The following is a 9,917-nucleotide window of genomic DNA, read 5'->3' as shown; positions in this document are numbered from 1 at the left end:
AATTCTTTAGGCCTGCTCATAGCTTCCCATTTAATCATGTGGTATTTTCTCTTCTTAGATGTCCCTTGCCAAAAAAATCTAGATCTTATCATGTCCAGCTTTTGGTAATTACCCTCATACAGCTGATAAACTCCCATAGTGTACAAGGGAATATTGGACAGGCAAGAATCAATTAGAGTAGACTTTCCTCCAGATGATAAGTATTCACATTGCCAAGTCCCCAGCCTCTTCTCAGTTTTCTCATTTACATAACTCAATTGCGCTTTGGTAATCTTCCAGCTACTAACAGGCATACCCAAATATTTCATGGGAAACACTCCAATCTTACACCCCAGCCAGGTTGCAGCTGCTTTTTGCTCTTCCTCAGACAGACCAATGGTAAAGATTTCACTCTTCTCATAGTTAATTTTCATTCCTGACATAGCCTCATAGCACGATAAAATTAGTCTAGCATTTCTAAGATTCTCTGGAGAAAATTTCAAAAGTATGACTGTGTCATCTGCATATTGTAAATGTGAGAGACCTCCTTCAACTAAATGAGGTACCACCCCCTGAATGATACCTGCCTCACAAGCTCTAGAGAGCATTGCTGAAAGAGCATCAGCCACCAAATTGAAAAGAAGAGGAGACAAAGGATCTCCTTGCCTGAGACCTTTATAGCTCTTGAAGTATTCACCTCTCTCTCCATTAAAATCTATGCAAACTCGACCACCTCTAACTGACTTATTTATCCATTGAATCCAAGTATCTGAAAAACCTTTCCTTTCAAGCACTTCTTCTAAAAACTTCCAACTCACTTTGTCATAGGCTTTTTTGAAATCCAATTTGATAAAAACTCCATCAGATTTAGAAGACCTCAATTCATGCATAACTTCCTGGAGAATGACTATCCCTTCTAGAATATTCCTGCCAGGGATGAAGGCTGTTTGGAAGGGACTAATCACCTTATCAATCACTAATGTTAGCCTTAGAGTTAATGTCTTTGTGATAATTTTATAGATGACATTCAACAGACAAATTGGTCTGAACTGTTTGATAGAAGTTGCAGGTTTAACTTTGGGCAGTAAAATGATCACTCCATAGTTCAATCTCCAAAGGTCTAAATGGCCTGCATGCAAATTATCTAACATCTGTTTAATGTCACCCCTGATTAAAGGCCAGAAAGCTTTGAAAAATTCAACCGTAAAACCATCTGGTCCAGGAGCAGTATTATTCTTCATTTCTTTAATAGTAACATCTATTTCTTCTAAAGAGAAAGGTCTGGTAAGGAACTCATTGTCAGCTTGCTGAACTCTAAGCTCCCTGGGCCATAAATGAGCATCTAAATGCATATCTGCCAGATCTTCACTTCCAAACAACTGTTTATAGTACTCTGTGATATGAGTTTTCAAAATTGTATCCTCCACTATCTCTTGGCCATCTATTTCTAGCATCTTGATCTGCATTTTCCTTCTTCTACCATTAGCACATTTGTGAAAGTAACTTGTATTAGAGTCCCCATCCAGAATCCATTTTTCTCCACTTCTCTTCTGCCATTGTATCTCTTCATCCTCCAATATCTTTTGTAACTCTTTGTCAAGTTCATATCTCTCATTCCATTCAATTGGTGCCAAAGGTCTAGAGTTACTCCATTCATCTAACAGTTTAATTCTACTCAGGATACTATATTTTTCTTTCTTCTGCTGGCTATCTTTATTCTGACCCCAACCTTTTATAGCTCTTCTCAATTTACTTGAAACAATATGCCAATGATCCAACGGATCGGCTTTCACTCTGGCAGGCCATTTACTTTGTACCCATTCCTTGAAGCCATCCTGAGTTAGCCAATGAGCACTGAATCTAAAATAAAATTGTTGGAGCCTCAAACTGTCACCAGTATCAAGCATAAGGGGATTGTGGTCTGAGCCAATTCTTGGACCTGTGACTAAACTAGCTAGATTGAATCTGTCTTCCCAAGAAGTAGAAACCAGAACTCTATCAAGAACACACATGATTGGGGGATTCTGTTTATTGGACCAAGTATACCCACTACCTGACCTAAACAACTCTCTCAGATTAGAAATATTGATCATGTCATTAAATGCATCCATCAGACGTACATCAACGTTTCCAGAGGATTTCTCCTCAACTCTTCGAACCAAATTGAAATCTCCACCTAGCACAATGGGTACATCTGAGTCTAGAATTTCATTTTGTATTGCCTCCAAGAACTCTAATTTCCTGTCATCATGAGCAGGTCCATAGATATTCATAAGAGTCCAGCTAAAACCATCCTCTTTCATAGTCATTGTACAACTTTGAAAGAACACACCTTTGTTTTCAGCTGTAACAGTAGCTAACTCCTTATCCACTCCCATCAGCATGCCACCAGAGTGCCCAGAGCAGGGAACCCATGACCAAAACATATCCTTTGTACCACAAATCTGTCTAGATCTCTCTGTCTGAAATTGGACTTGATAGTTTCTTGAAGACAGATACAATCAAAATTATGCTTGTTTACTAACTCTATTAACATTTTCCTTCTTCCCGCACCCCCCAAACCTCTAATGTTCTAGAAAAGAATCTTCATCCTTTATCCAAATTTAAGTTAATTTCCTTAACAGCCCTGATCTCTGCATCATCTAATGGCAAACAAGGATTAGTAACAGAACTCTCATCAAAGGGTAGATCCCCACATTCTTCCCTGCCATCATCAGGACATAGATCTCTATTTTCATTAGAACTCAACACAATTTTTTGTTTAGTATTCACCAATGCTGCAAAAGCAGCCTCTTTTGCCTGAATCAATGAAATATTTGCAAGTCTTGTGGCCTCCTCTTCCCCCAAAGAAAAACCACAAACTCTAGAAATTTCCTCCAAAGAACAAGAGGGAATAGAAATAGAAGAAGAGCTTGAATCATTACCTTTGCTAGTTGTTTTCCTGGACATAGCTTTCTCCATGACAGGTCTGTCCTTGTCTTTGACTCTTGTGCTGTGCCTAGTATATTGGGTCTCCATTATTGCTTGTCCCACTTTTTGAACTTTCCCTGTCTTCTCAGTCCTTGTTGATTGTGTCTTCTGTGTTATACCGATAGCTTTTGACTGACTCCCTCTAACCCCATCCTTGTAATCTGCCACACTCTTGGGTTGACCTTCTCCACACACATCTTCCTCTTCAACAGAGATCTCTAACTCTTCATTCCTTTCAATTGAGCTATCTTCTACCTCCTCTGGCTGCCTTTGGCAAGCTAAGATCTCAAACCTGTTACCTTTTATGTTCTGTTTGTCCCTCTCATCTTGTGTCAAGGAATGGACTTCCTTTCCTTTCCCTATTGGTGGAGATCCTACCTGAGGTTTATCTTGCTCAACTATTCTAGATACACTCTCTATCTTATCTTGACCTTCCTTTTGATTCAGTTGAGTTGCCATATTTTGCATTTCCTTGACCACATCATACTGTTGAACAGAATGAGCCTTGCTAGCTGACATCAGCTTCTGATTTAAAGCAGACAAATTGTTCTGTTTGCCTTGAGAACTCAAGGTACCAGCATTAGTTGGAGCACTAGTATTAGATGGTAAAGGTTTACCAGTTTCCAACCATCCATGACTTTCCTGTGATTCAGGATCTTCCTCATCAGTAACATCTCCATCATTGTCATCAAACTCATCATCATCAGGCTTCTCTGGAGGAAACTGTGTGAGCTTATCTGAATAATACCAGGAGATTCTCCTTCCTTTCTTGTTAATAAACACCTCTGAGGTTCCTCCAATCTGTTGTGGGCTTTTGCAGGATACCTTCACAAAAACCAACCTCCATTGGAGAGATGGTAGGTGCACTTCCTCTAGATCTCCCACTAGCCTTGCTATCTCCATAACTGCAAATTCTGTTCTTGCATTGTCAGGTATGCCAACAGCTCTAACCCATACTGACTGAAGCACTTGAAACACATCAGGTTCCAAATTTGTTTCCTCTGCCACTGCTAGGATATCTGCTGTAATAAATTTGATTTTCCCTAGCCTTGTGAGAAGATTCATAACAGCTTTAGAAGGAATATTGACTAAGAATTCACTTCCTGAAACTCTCTTAACATCCCAATCCCATTCTTAGTCCACCAAATATTGCAATTCAGTTTTAATTCTTTGTTTAGTGCCTCTACCCTCAAGAACCGAAATCAGAGCTCTAATTTGAGTATCAGTCACAGCCCGCCCCTCATTCTTTGCCTCAGGCACATCTAGAGCATAGAAAATCTGTCCAGGCATTCCATAGCTACATAACCGCAAACCCTTATTGGATTTCATCAAAGGGCACTGTGCGGACTTATGGCCAACATCTCTACAGCTATAGCAGAATGGGGGTCTAGTGCACATAGAGTTGTGATGTCCAAAGTCATTACAATTGAAACACTTCATCTGATGACCTGAGAACTGACCTGAGCTAGAGCCCCACTGCTGCTGCTGCGGGGGGGACATTTCTCTTACGATCTTCAATCTTGTGCCTCAGATCTTCTTCAGTCATCCGCCTCACATCCCACTCATCCTGAGCTTCTCCTGTTCTCTTCCGCCCTTGGAAACTTCTCTGATCTGAATCTCTAAAGTTCTGGCGGTTTGGGCGTGAGTCTCTCTCCAGACGGCCTTGAGGATCGCGACGACCTTAGTTTATCTCTCTACCTTCACGACGCTCCTGGAACTCATCACGCCTACCCCATGACCTGTCAAAATCCCTAGGTCGATCCCCATCCTTGCCATCTCTCCCCTGCAGGATCTTTCTCTCCATGGTGGCTTTCACTACCTCCACAAAAGACCTCCCGTCAGTAGAAGAAGGGTGTACTCTACGAAGAAATTTTGCCTGAGCTCCAAATTTCCGGATCTCACTTGCCCTCGCTTGGAATCGCTCTGCTTTTGGGTCCCAAACCCTAGCGGCGGCTACCCAGCACCATCTGCTAATCAGCTCTAGCGTGTTAGAACTCTTGGCCGGTGGGATATAGGAGTGGGAAAAAAGGTCCTCAATAGACGGCCCATCTACCGGCCCATTCAGCTTTGATCCAGCCCACTTCCCAATTCCCCTCTCCCTCTGATCTGTTCCTGCACCAGCATTGTCCCCTTGTTTCTGCACTCCGTCAGAATCGGAGAGTGACCCAACTCTCACCAGGGGGGTTTCAGGACACTCAGGATCTGATCAGGTGAACGAATGCGCGTATCCTGTCCCTGATCATTACACATCCATGAAAACCTGAGGGGTAAATTACTCACAGAAATTGAATTACCATCAGGCGCAACCACTGGTGGAAGCTTCATGTGGTTCATCCTCTTTACCCTGGACAGAGAATCTGGCTGAGAATGCTTGGGGAGTCCAAATGCCACCGTAGCAATTTTATGGGAAGAACTCAAATGTGGAAAATGATCAGTACTCGCCCAATCCTGCAAATTCATCTCTAGGATCTCTGAATCTTCCGTTTGAGAAACGGATTCATGACCTCTAAAATGAAGTTCGGCATTCCTGCAAAACTGAGATCGAATTTGCTGGCGAATTGATCCCCACTTTTCATGCTCTGAATTTTGAGAAGATAACGCAAAAGGAGGAAACGCAAGAGTCAACCGACGATTCCCATCACCTAGGTCAGTTGCATCTCCTTCATCGCACGCGACAGAACAACCAGAACTCGAAAAAACCCCAAACAGCGAGCCAGAAGGGGGGCGGAGAGGAAAATACCACGGTGAATCGATGCAGCGTCCTCGCGCGAATCGAATCTCCTACTTTTCGCCGGAGATAGACCGCAGGACCGGCAGCAAGGATCGTCGGAGAAGCGCAGTCACCGTCGTCGCCAGGCCCTTCCAGACATGTCCTCCTTAATTTTACTTCCCCTCGGTTTAGAGAGTTGAATGTGCCGTAAAATTCGTGCTTTTAGTCCTTTACTTAAATTAAAAGCCGATCAAGAATTTATATGGGGAAAAGAGCAACAGTTGGTCTTAGATGAAATCAAGAATTATTTGATAAATCCTCCAGTCTTGATTCCACCTCAGCAAGGAAAGCCCTTCAGATTATATTTGTCTACCGATGGGATGGTCATCGGTTCGGCTTTGATTCAAGAATTTGAAGAGAAGAAGCGTGTGATTTTCTATTTAAGTAGAAGATTGATTGATGCTGAGACCAGGTATTCGGCCATTGAAAAATTATGTTTATGCCTATATTTTTCTTGTATTAAGTTGAGACACTATTTGCTATCGGCTGAATGCACTATTATATGCAAAGATGATGTGGTCCGATATATGCTATCTATGCCAATTATGAGTGGTAGAATCGGTAAGTGGATTTTGGCACTGTCGGAATTCGATCTACGTTACGAATCGGCTAAAGCGGTTAAAGGGCAGATCATGGCCGATTTTGTGACTCAACATCGCGGTGTAGTGGAGACTTTGGAAATTGTGCCTTGGACGCTCTTCTTTAATGGATCCACATGTGACCGGGGGGCAGGAATCGGCATAGTGTTAATTTCCCCTCAGTAAAGGAAGTATGAATTCTCTTTGCCGATTGTTGCCACGTCAACAAATAATCAAGCCGAGTATCAAGCTTTGATCAAGGGGTTGGAATTGTTAAAAGAAGTTCATGCTGATGTTGTTGAAATCTTTGGGGATTCTATGCTGGTTATAAATCAATTGGCTGGGAGTTATGAATGCCGAAGCGAAGTCCTAATAACTTATTACGAAAAAAGTGTACAACTATTAAGGGAATTCAAAGATTTTCGATTAGAGCATGTTCCTCGGTTACATAATGAGGAGGCTAATCGGTTGGCTCAGCATGCCTCGGGATATCAACCCATATTGAATACGTTATCGGCGATCAGTGCCGATGATTGGACAAAAGAGATCATTGATTATTTAACGGATCCATCTAAGAAGGTTGAGAGGCGTGTCCGGTTTCATGCTACCAAGTATGTGTTCCTTGAGGATGAGCTATATTATCGAACAATCGATGGAGTTCTTCTCAAATGCTTAGGTAATGATGAACCTAAAAGTTTGATGGGTGAAATCCATAAAGGAGTGTGTGGAGCACATTAGTCGGCTTTTAAGATGAAATGGATGATCAGGAGAAATGGGTATTGTTGGCCGACCATACTCGAGGATTGCTTTAAATATTTCAAAGGGTGTCAAGGGTGTCAGAAGTTTGGCAATATTCAAAGGGCACCCGCATCGGCCATGAATCCCATTATTAAACCTTGGCCGTTCCGGGGATGGGCTATTGACCTAATCGGCCAGATTTACCCACCATCGAGTAAAGGGCATAAATTCATCTTAGTCGCCACTAATTATTTCACTAAGTGGGTTGAGGCTATTCCTTTGAAGAAAGTTACGTCGGCCAATATGATTGATTTTGTGAAAGAACATATTATTTACCGATTTGGTATTCCTCAAACAATTACTACCGATCAGGGTACTATGTTTACATCGGGAGAGTTTGATGAATTTGCCATCGGTATGGGGATTAAAATGTTGAATTCTTCTCCTTATTATGCTCAAGCTAATGGGCAGGCCGAGGCATCTCACAAAGGAATTATTAAACTTGTCAAACAGAAGATTGAGGAAAACCCTAGGAGGTGGCATACATTGTTAAATGAAGCTTTATGGTCGTATCGGATGACATGTCATGGGTCGACTAAGGTTTCACCTTATCAGTTGGTGTATGGACACGATGTCGTGCTACCATGGGAAATTAAGACTCGATCTAGACGACTATCTTTTCAAGATCAGTTGGCTACCGATGACTATGTTACTTTGATTAAAGATGAGTTAGATGATTTAGCGGGGCATCGGCTTAAAGCTTTGATAAGTATAGAAGAAAATAAAAAGAGAGTCGCTAGGTGGTATGATAAAAAGGTAAAGGCTAAGGAGTTTGCCGATGGAGATTTGGTATGGAAACTGATATTACCGATTGGGACTAAAAGTTCAAAATTTGGCAAGTGGTCTCCCAATTGGGAAGGTCCTTATCGGATAAATCGGTCTGCTCCTGGTAATGAAGTGCCGATAACATTCCTATCGGCTGGATTAAAGTGTGTTTCAGACTGAATACAATGTTTCAAGAGATGCCGATAACAGTCCTATCGGCTAGATCAACATAATCAGCAGTTCTGAAGAAAGAGCAAAGCACGCCGCCGATGAAGAGTTCATATATTCAGCAGGGCTTGGATGGCTGATATAGCGCGCAGACGGATTTGATCAGCTTCTTCTATCTCCTTGATATCTTCATCGGCAGAACCTTCTACCGGTTTCAGCTTCTTCTTCATCTGCAGTGCCTCGCGATCTTGGATGTTTCGCTCTTGTTCGAGGGTCTTAATCGCTTCGGGTAGCTGACTTTCTTCCTGTTGAGCTTGGGACACAGCTTCTTCTACTTGTTTAAGCTCTACCAACAGGGCTTCCCTTTTTGCCAATAGGTCGAAAATCTCTGAGGATTTTAAAATGCCGATGCTCTTGTGTTTCTCATCAGCAAGATGTTTCACTTTCATTACCTCTTCTGAGAGCTGGGCATGAGTGGCTTTGTCGGCAAGGCGCTGAGTGGCCTTTTGGTACTGGAGCTGGTGACTCTCCAAGTGTGCAGCCTTGAAGAGAATCTCCTCAGCATCGGCAGGGATTTGGCCTCTGAGAGTTTTAAACAAAGCCTTAGCTGGATCGGAGTCATCAACCAGTTGGGTTGTATCCTGACGAAGCAGGGCCAGCAGATCCTCCAGTTTAGCTCTGATTTCTACCGATGAAATCCCTACTGCTTGAGAAGAGCTTGCTTCCTCGCCTTCATCATCAGAAATTTCAGTAGCAAAAGAGAACAAGCTATCTAGAGAGTCTTGTTCCTGGGAAAGAAAATAAAATAGGTTATTTGATGATCAAGCACTAGTGATGATAAAAATAGAGATCAAGTAACGTACTTGTTTCAGGGCAATTTCTCGCCTCTGGCTAGCTGAAGCCGATGGTACTACAGGTTGACTAGCTGGAGTTGCCGATAGAATAATGCCAGCTGAAAGATATATGATAGTGAACTACAAGTTAGAAAAAGAAAAATCCATTGGCAAATAATCTTATGAACAGAACCTTACCTTGAGGGGGTATGGTGCTTGTCTGGATTGAAGAGACTACCGATGATATGATTGATCCCACTGGATCGGCGGTCTGTTCAAATACATCGGCTGATATTTCTTCTGGCTGAGGTACCTCTTGTTGTTGAGGTGGAGATGGTGCTTGTTGTGTCTGAGCCTCTAGTGAAGAAGGGGACGATTCTACGTGAATCGGTGACCCTGGAGGAGGTGATGCTGTCCTCTGACGCTTTGCTTGTGACTTGGTACTCTTGGGACCCTTTCTCTTAGCTTGACTAGATTGGGGGGCATCGGCACTTGCCTTGGTACTTCTGGCCTTTGCCGATTTGCCAGTTTGCTGATACAACAATAAAGATTCTATAAGTACAAGAGTAACAGAGTATTGATAGAATTTTAGTCGAAACAGTGAAAGTTACCGATAAAGTTCCCATAGCAACCGATGTATCGTGAAAAGTTTGTGTAAGTATAGAATGGAATCGGTATAAATTGAAGAGGTGAAAGTTTTCTACCTTGAAAGCTTGCGCCAGAGCAGTAGCAGCGGCCGATGGAGATGTCCTGGCCCGCTTGGTGGTGATTTTCTTGAAACGCACACTCCGGTGCATTAGAGCCGCCAAACTTGGAGCATCATTGCCGATCAAAGAGATCGGGCCCGATGGGAGAAGTTTGATCGGCTTACCACTTCTGCTGAATGACGGTGGTGTGTCATTGACCTGTATAAAACAGAAGAAGTAAGTCACCGATAAGGATAAAAATAATGAGATTGAAGCATCGGTTAAAAACTTACAGCGTTTTCGGGAACCTACAGAGTCATACCGTGGTATGTAAGAGCCGATCTGCAAAACAAATGCTCTTTCCATTCCG

At 42.5% G+C, this 9,917-nt stretch overlaps 1 pseudogene; it reads right to left on the bottom strand.

Annotated features, from left to right (window-relative positions):
* On the bottom strand, positions 2,566-4,753 carry LOC8059739 (annotated as a pseudogene).

This window comes from Sorghum bicolor, chromosome 2, assembly GCF_000003195.3.
Source record: "Sorghum bicolor cultivar BTx623 chromosome 2, Sorghum_bicolor_NCBIv3, whole genome shotgun sequence".
Lineage (NCBI taxonomy): Eukaryota > Viridiplantae > Streptophyta > Magnoliopsida > Poales > Poaceae > Sorghum > Sorghum bicolor.
The sequence above is the reverse complement of the archived record's forward strand: the minus strand, read 5'-3'. Positions and strand labels throughout refer to the sequence as shown.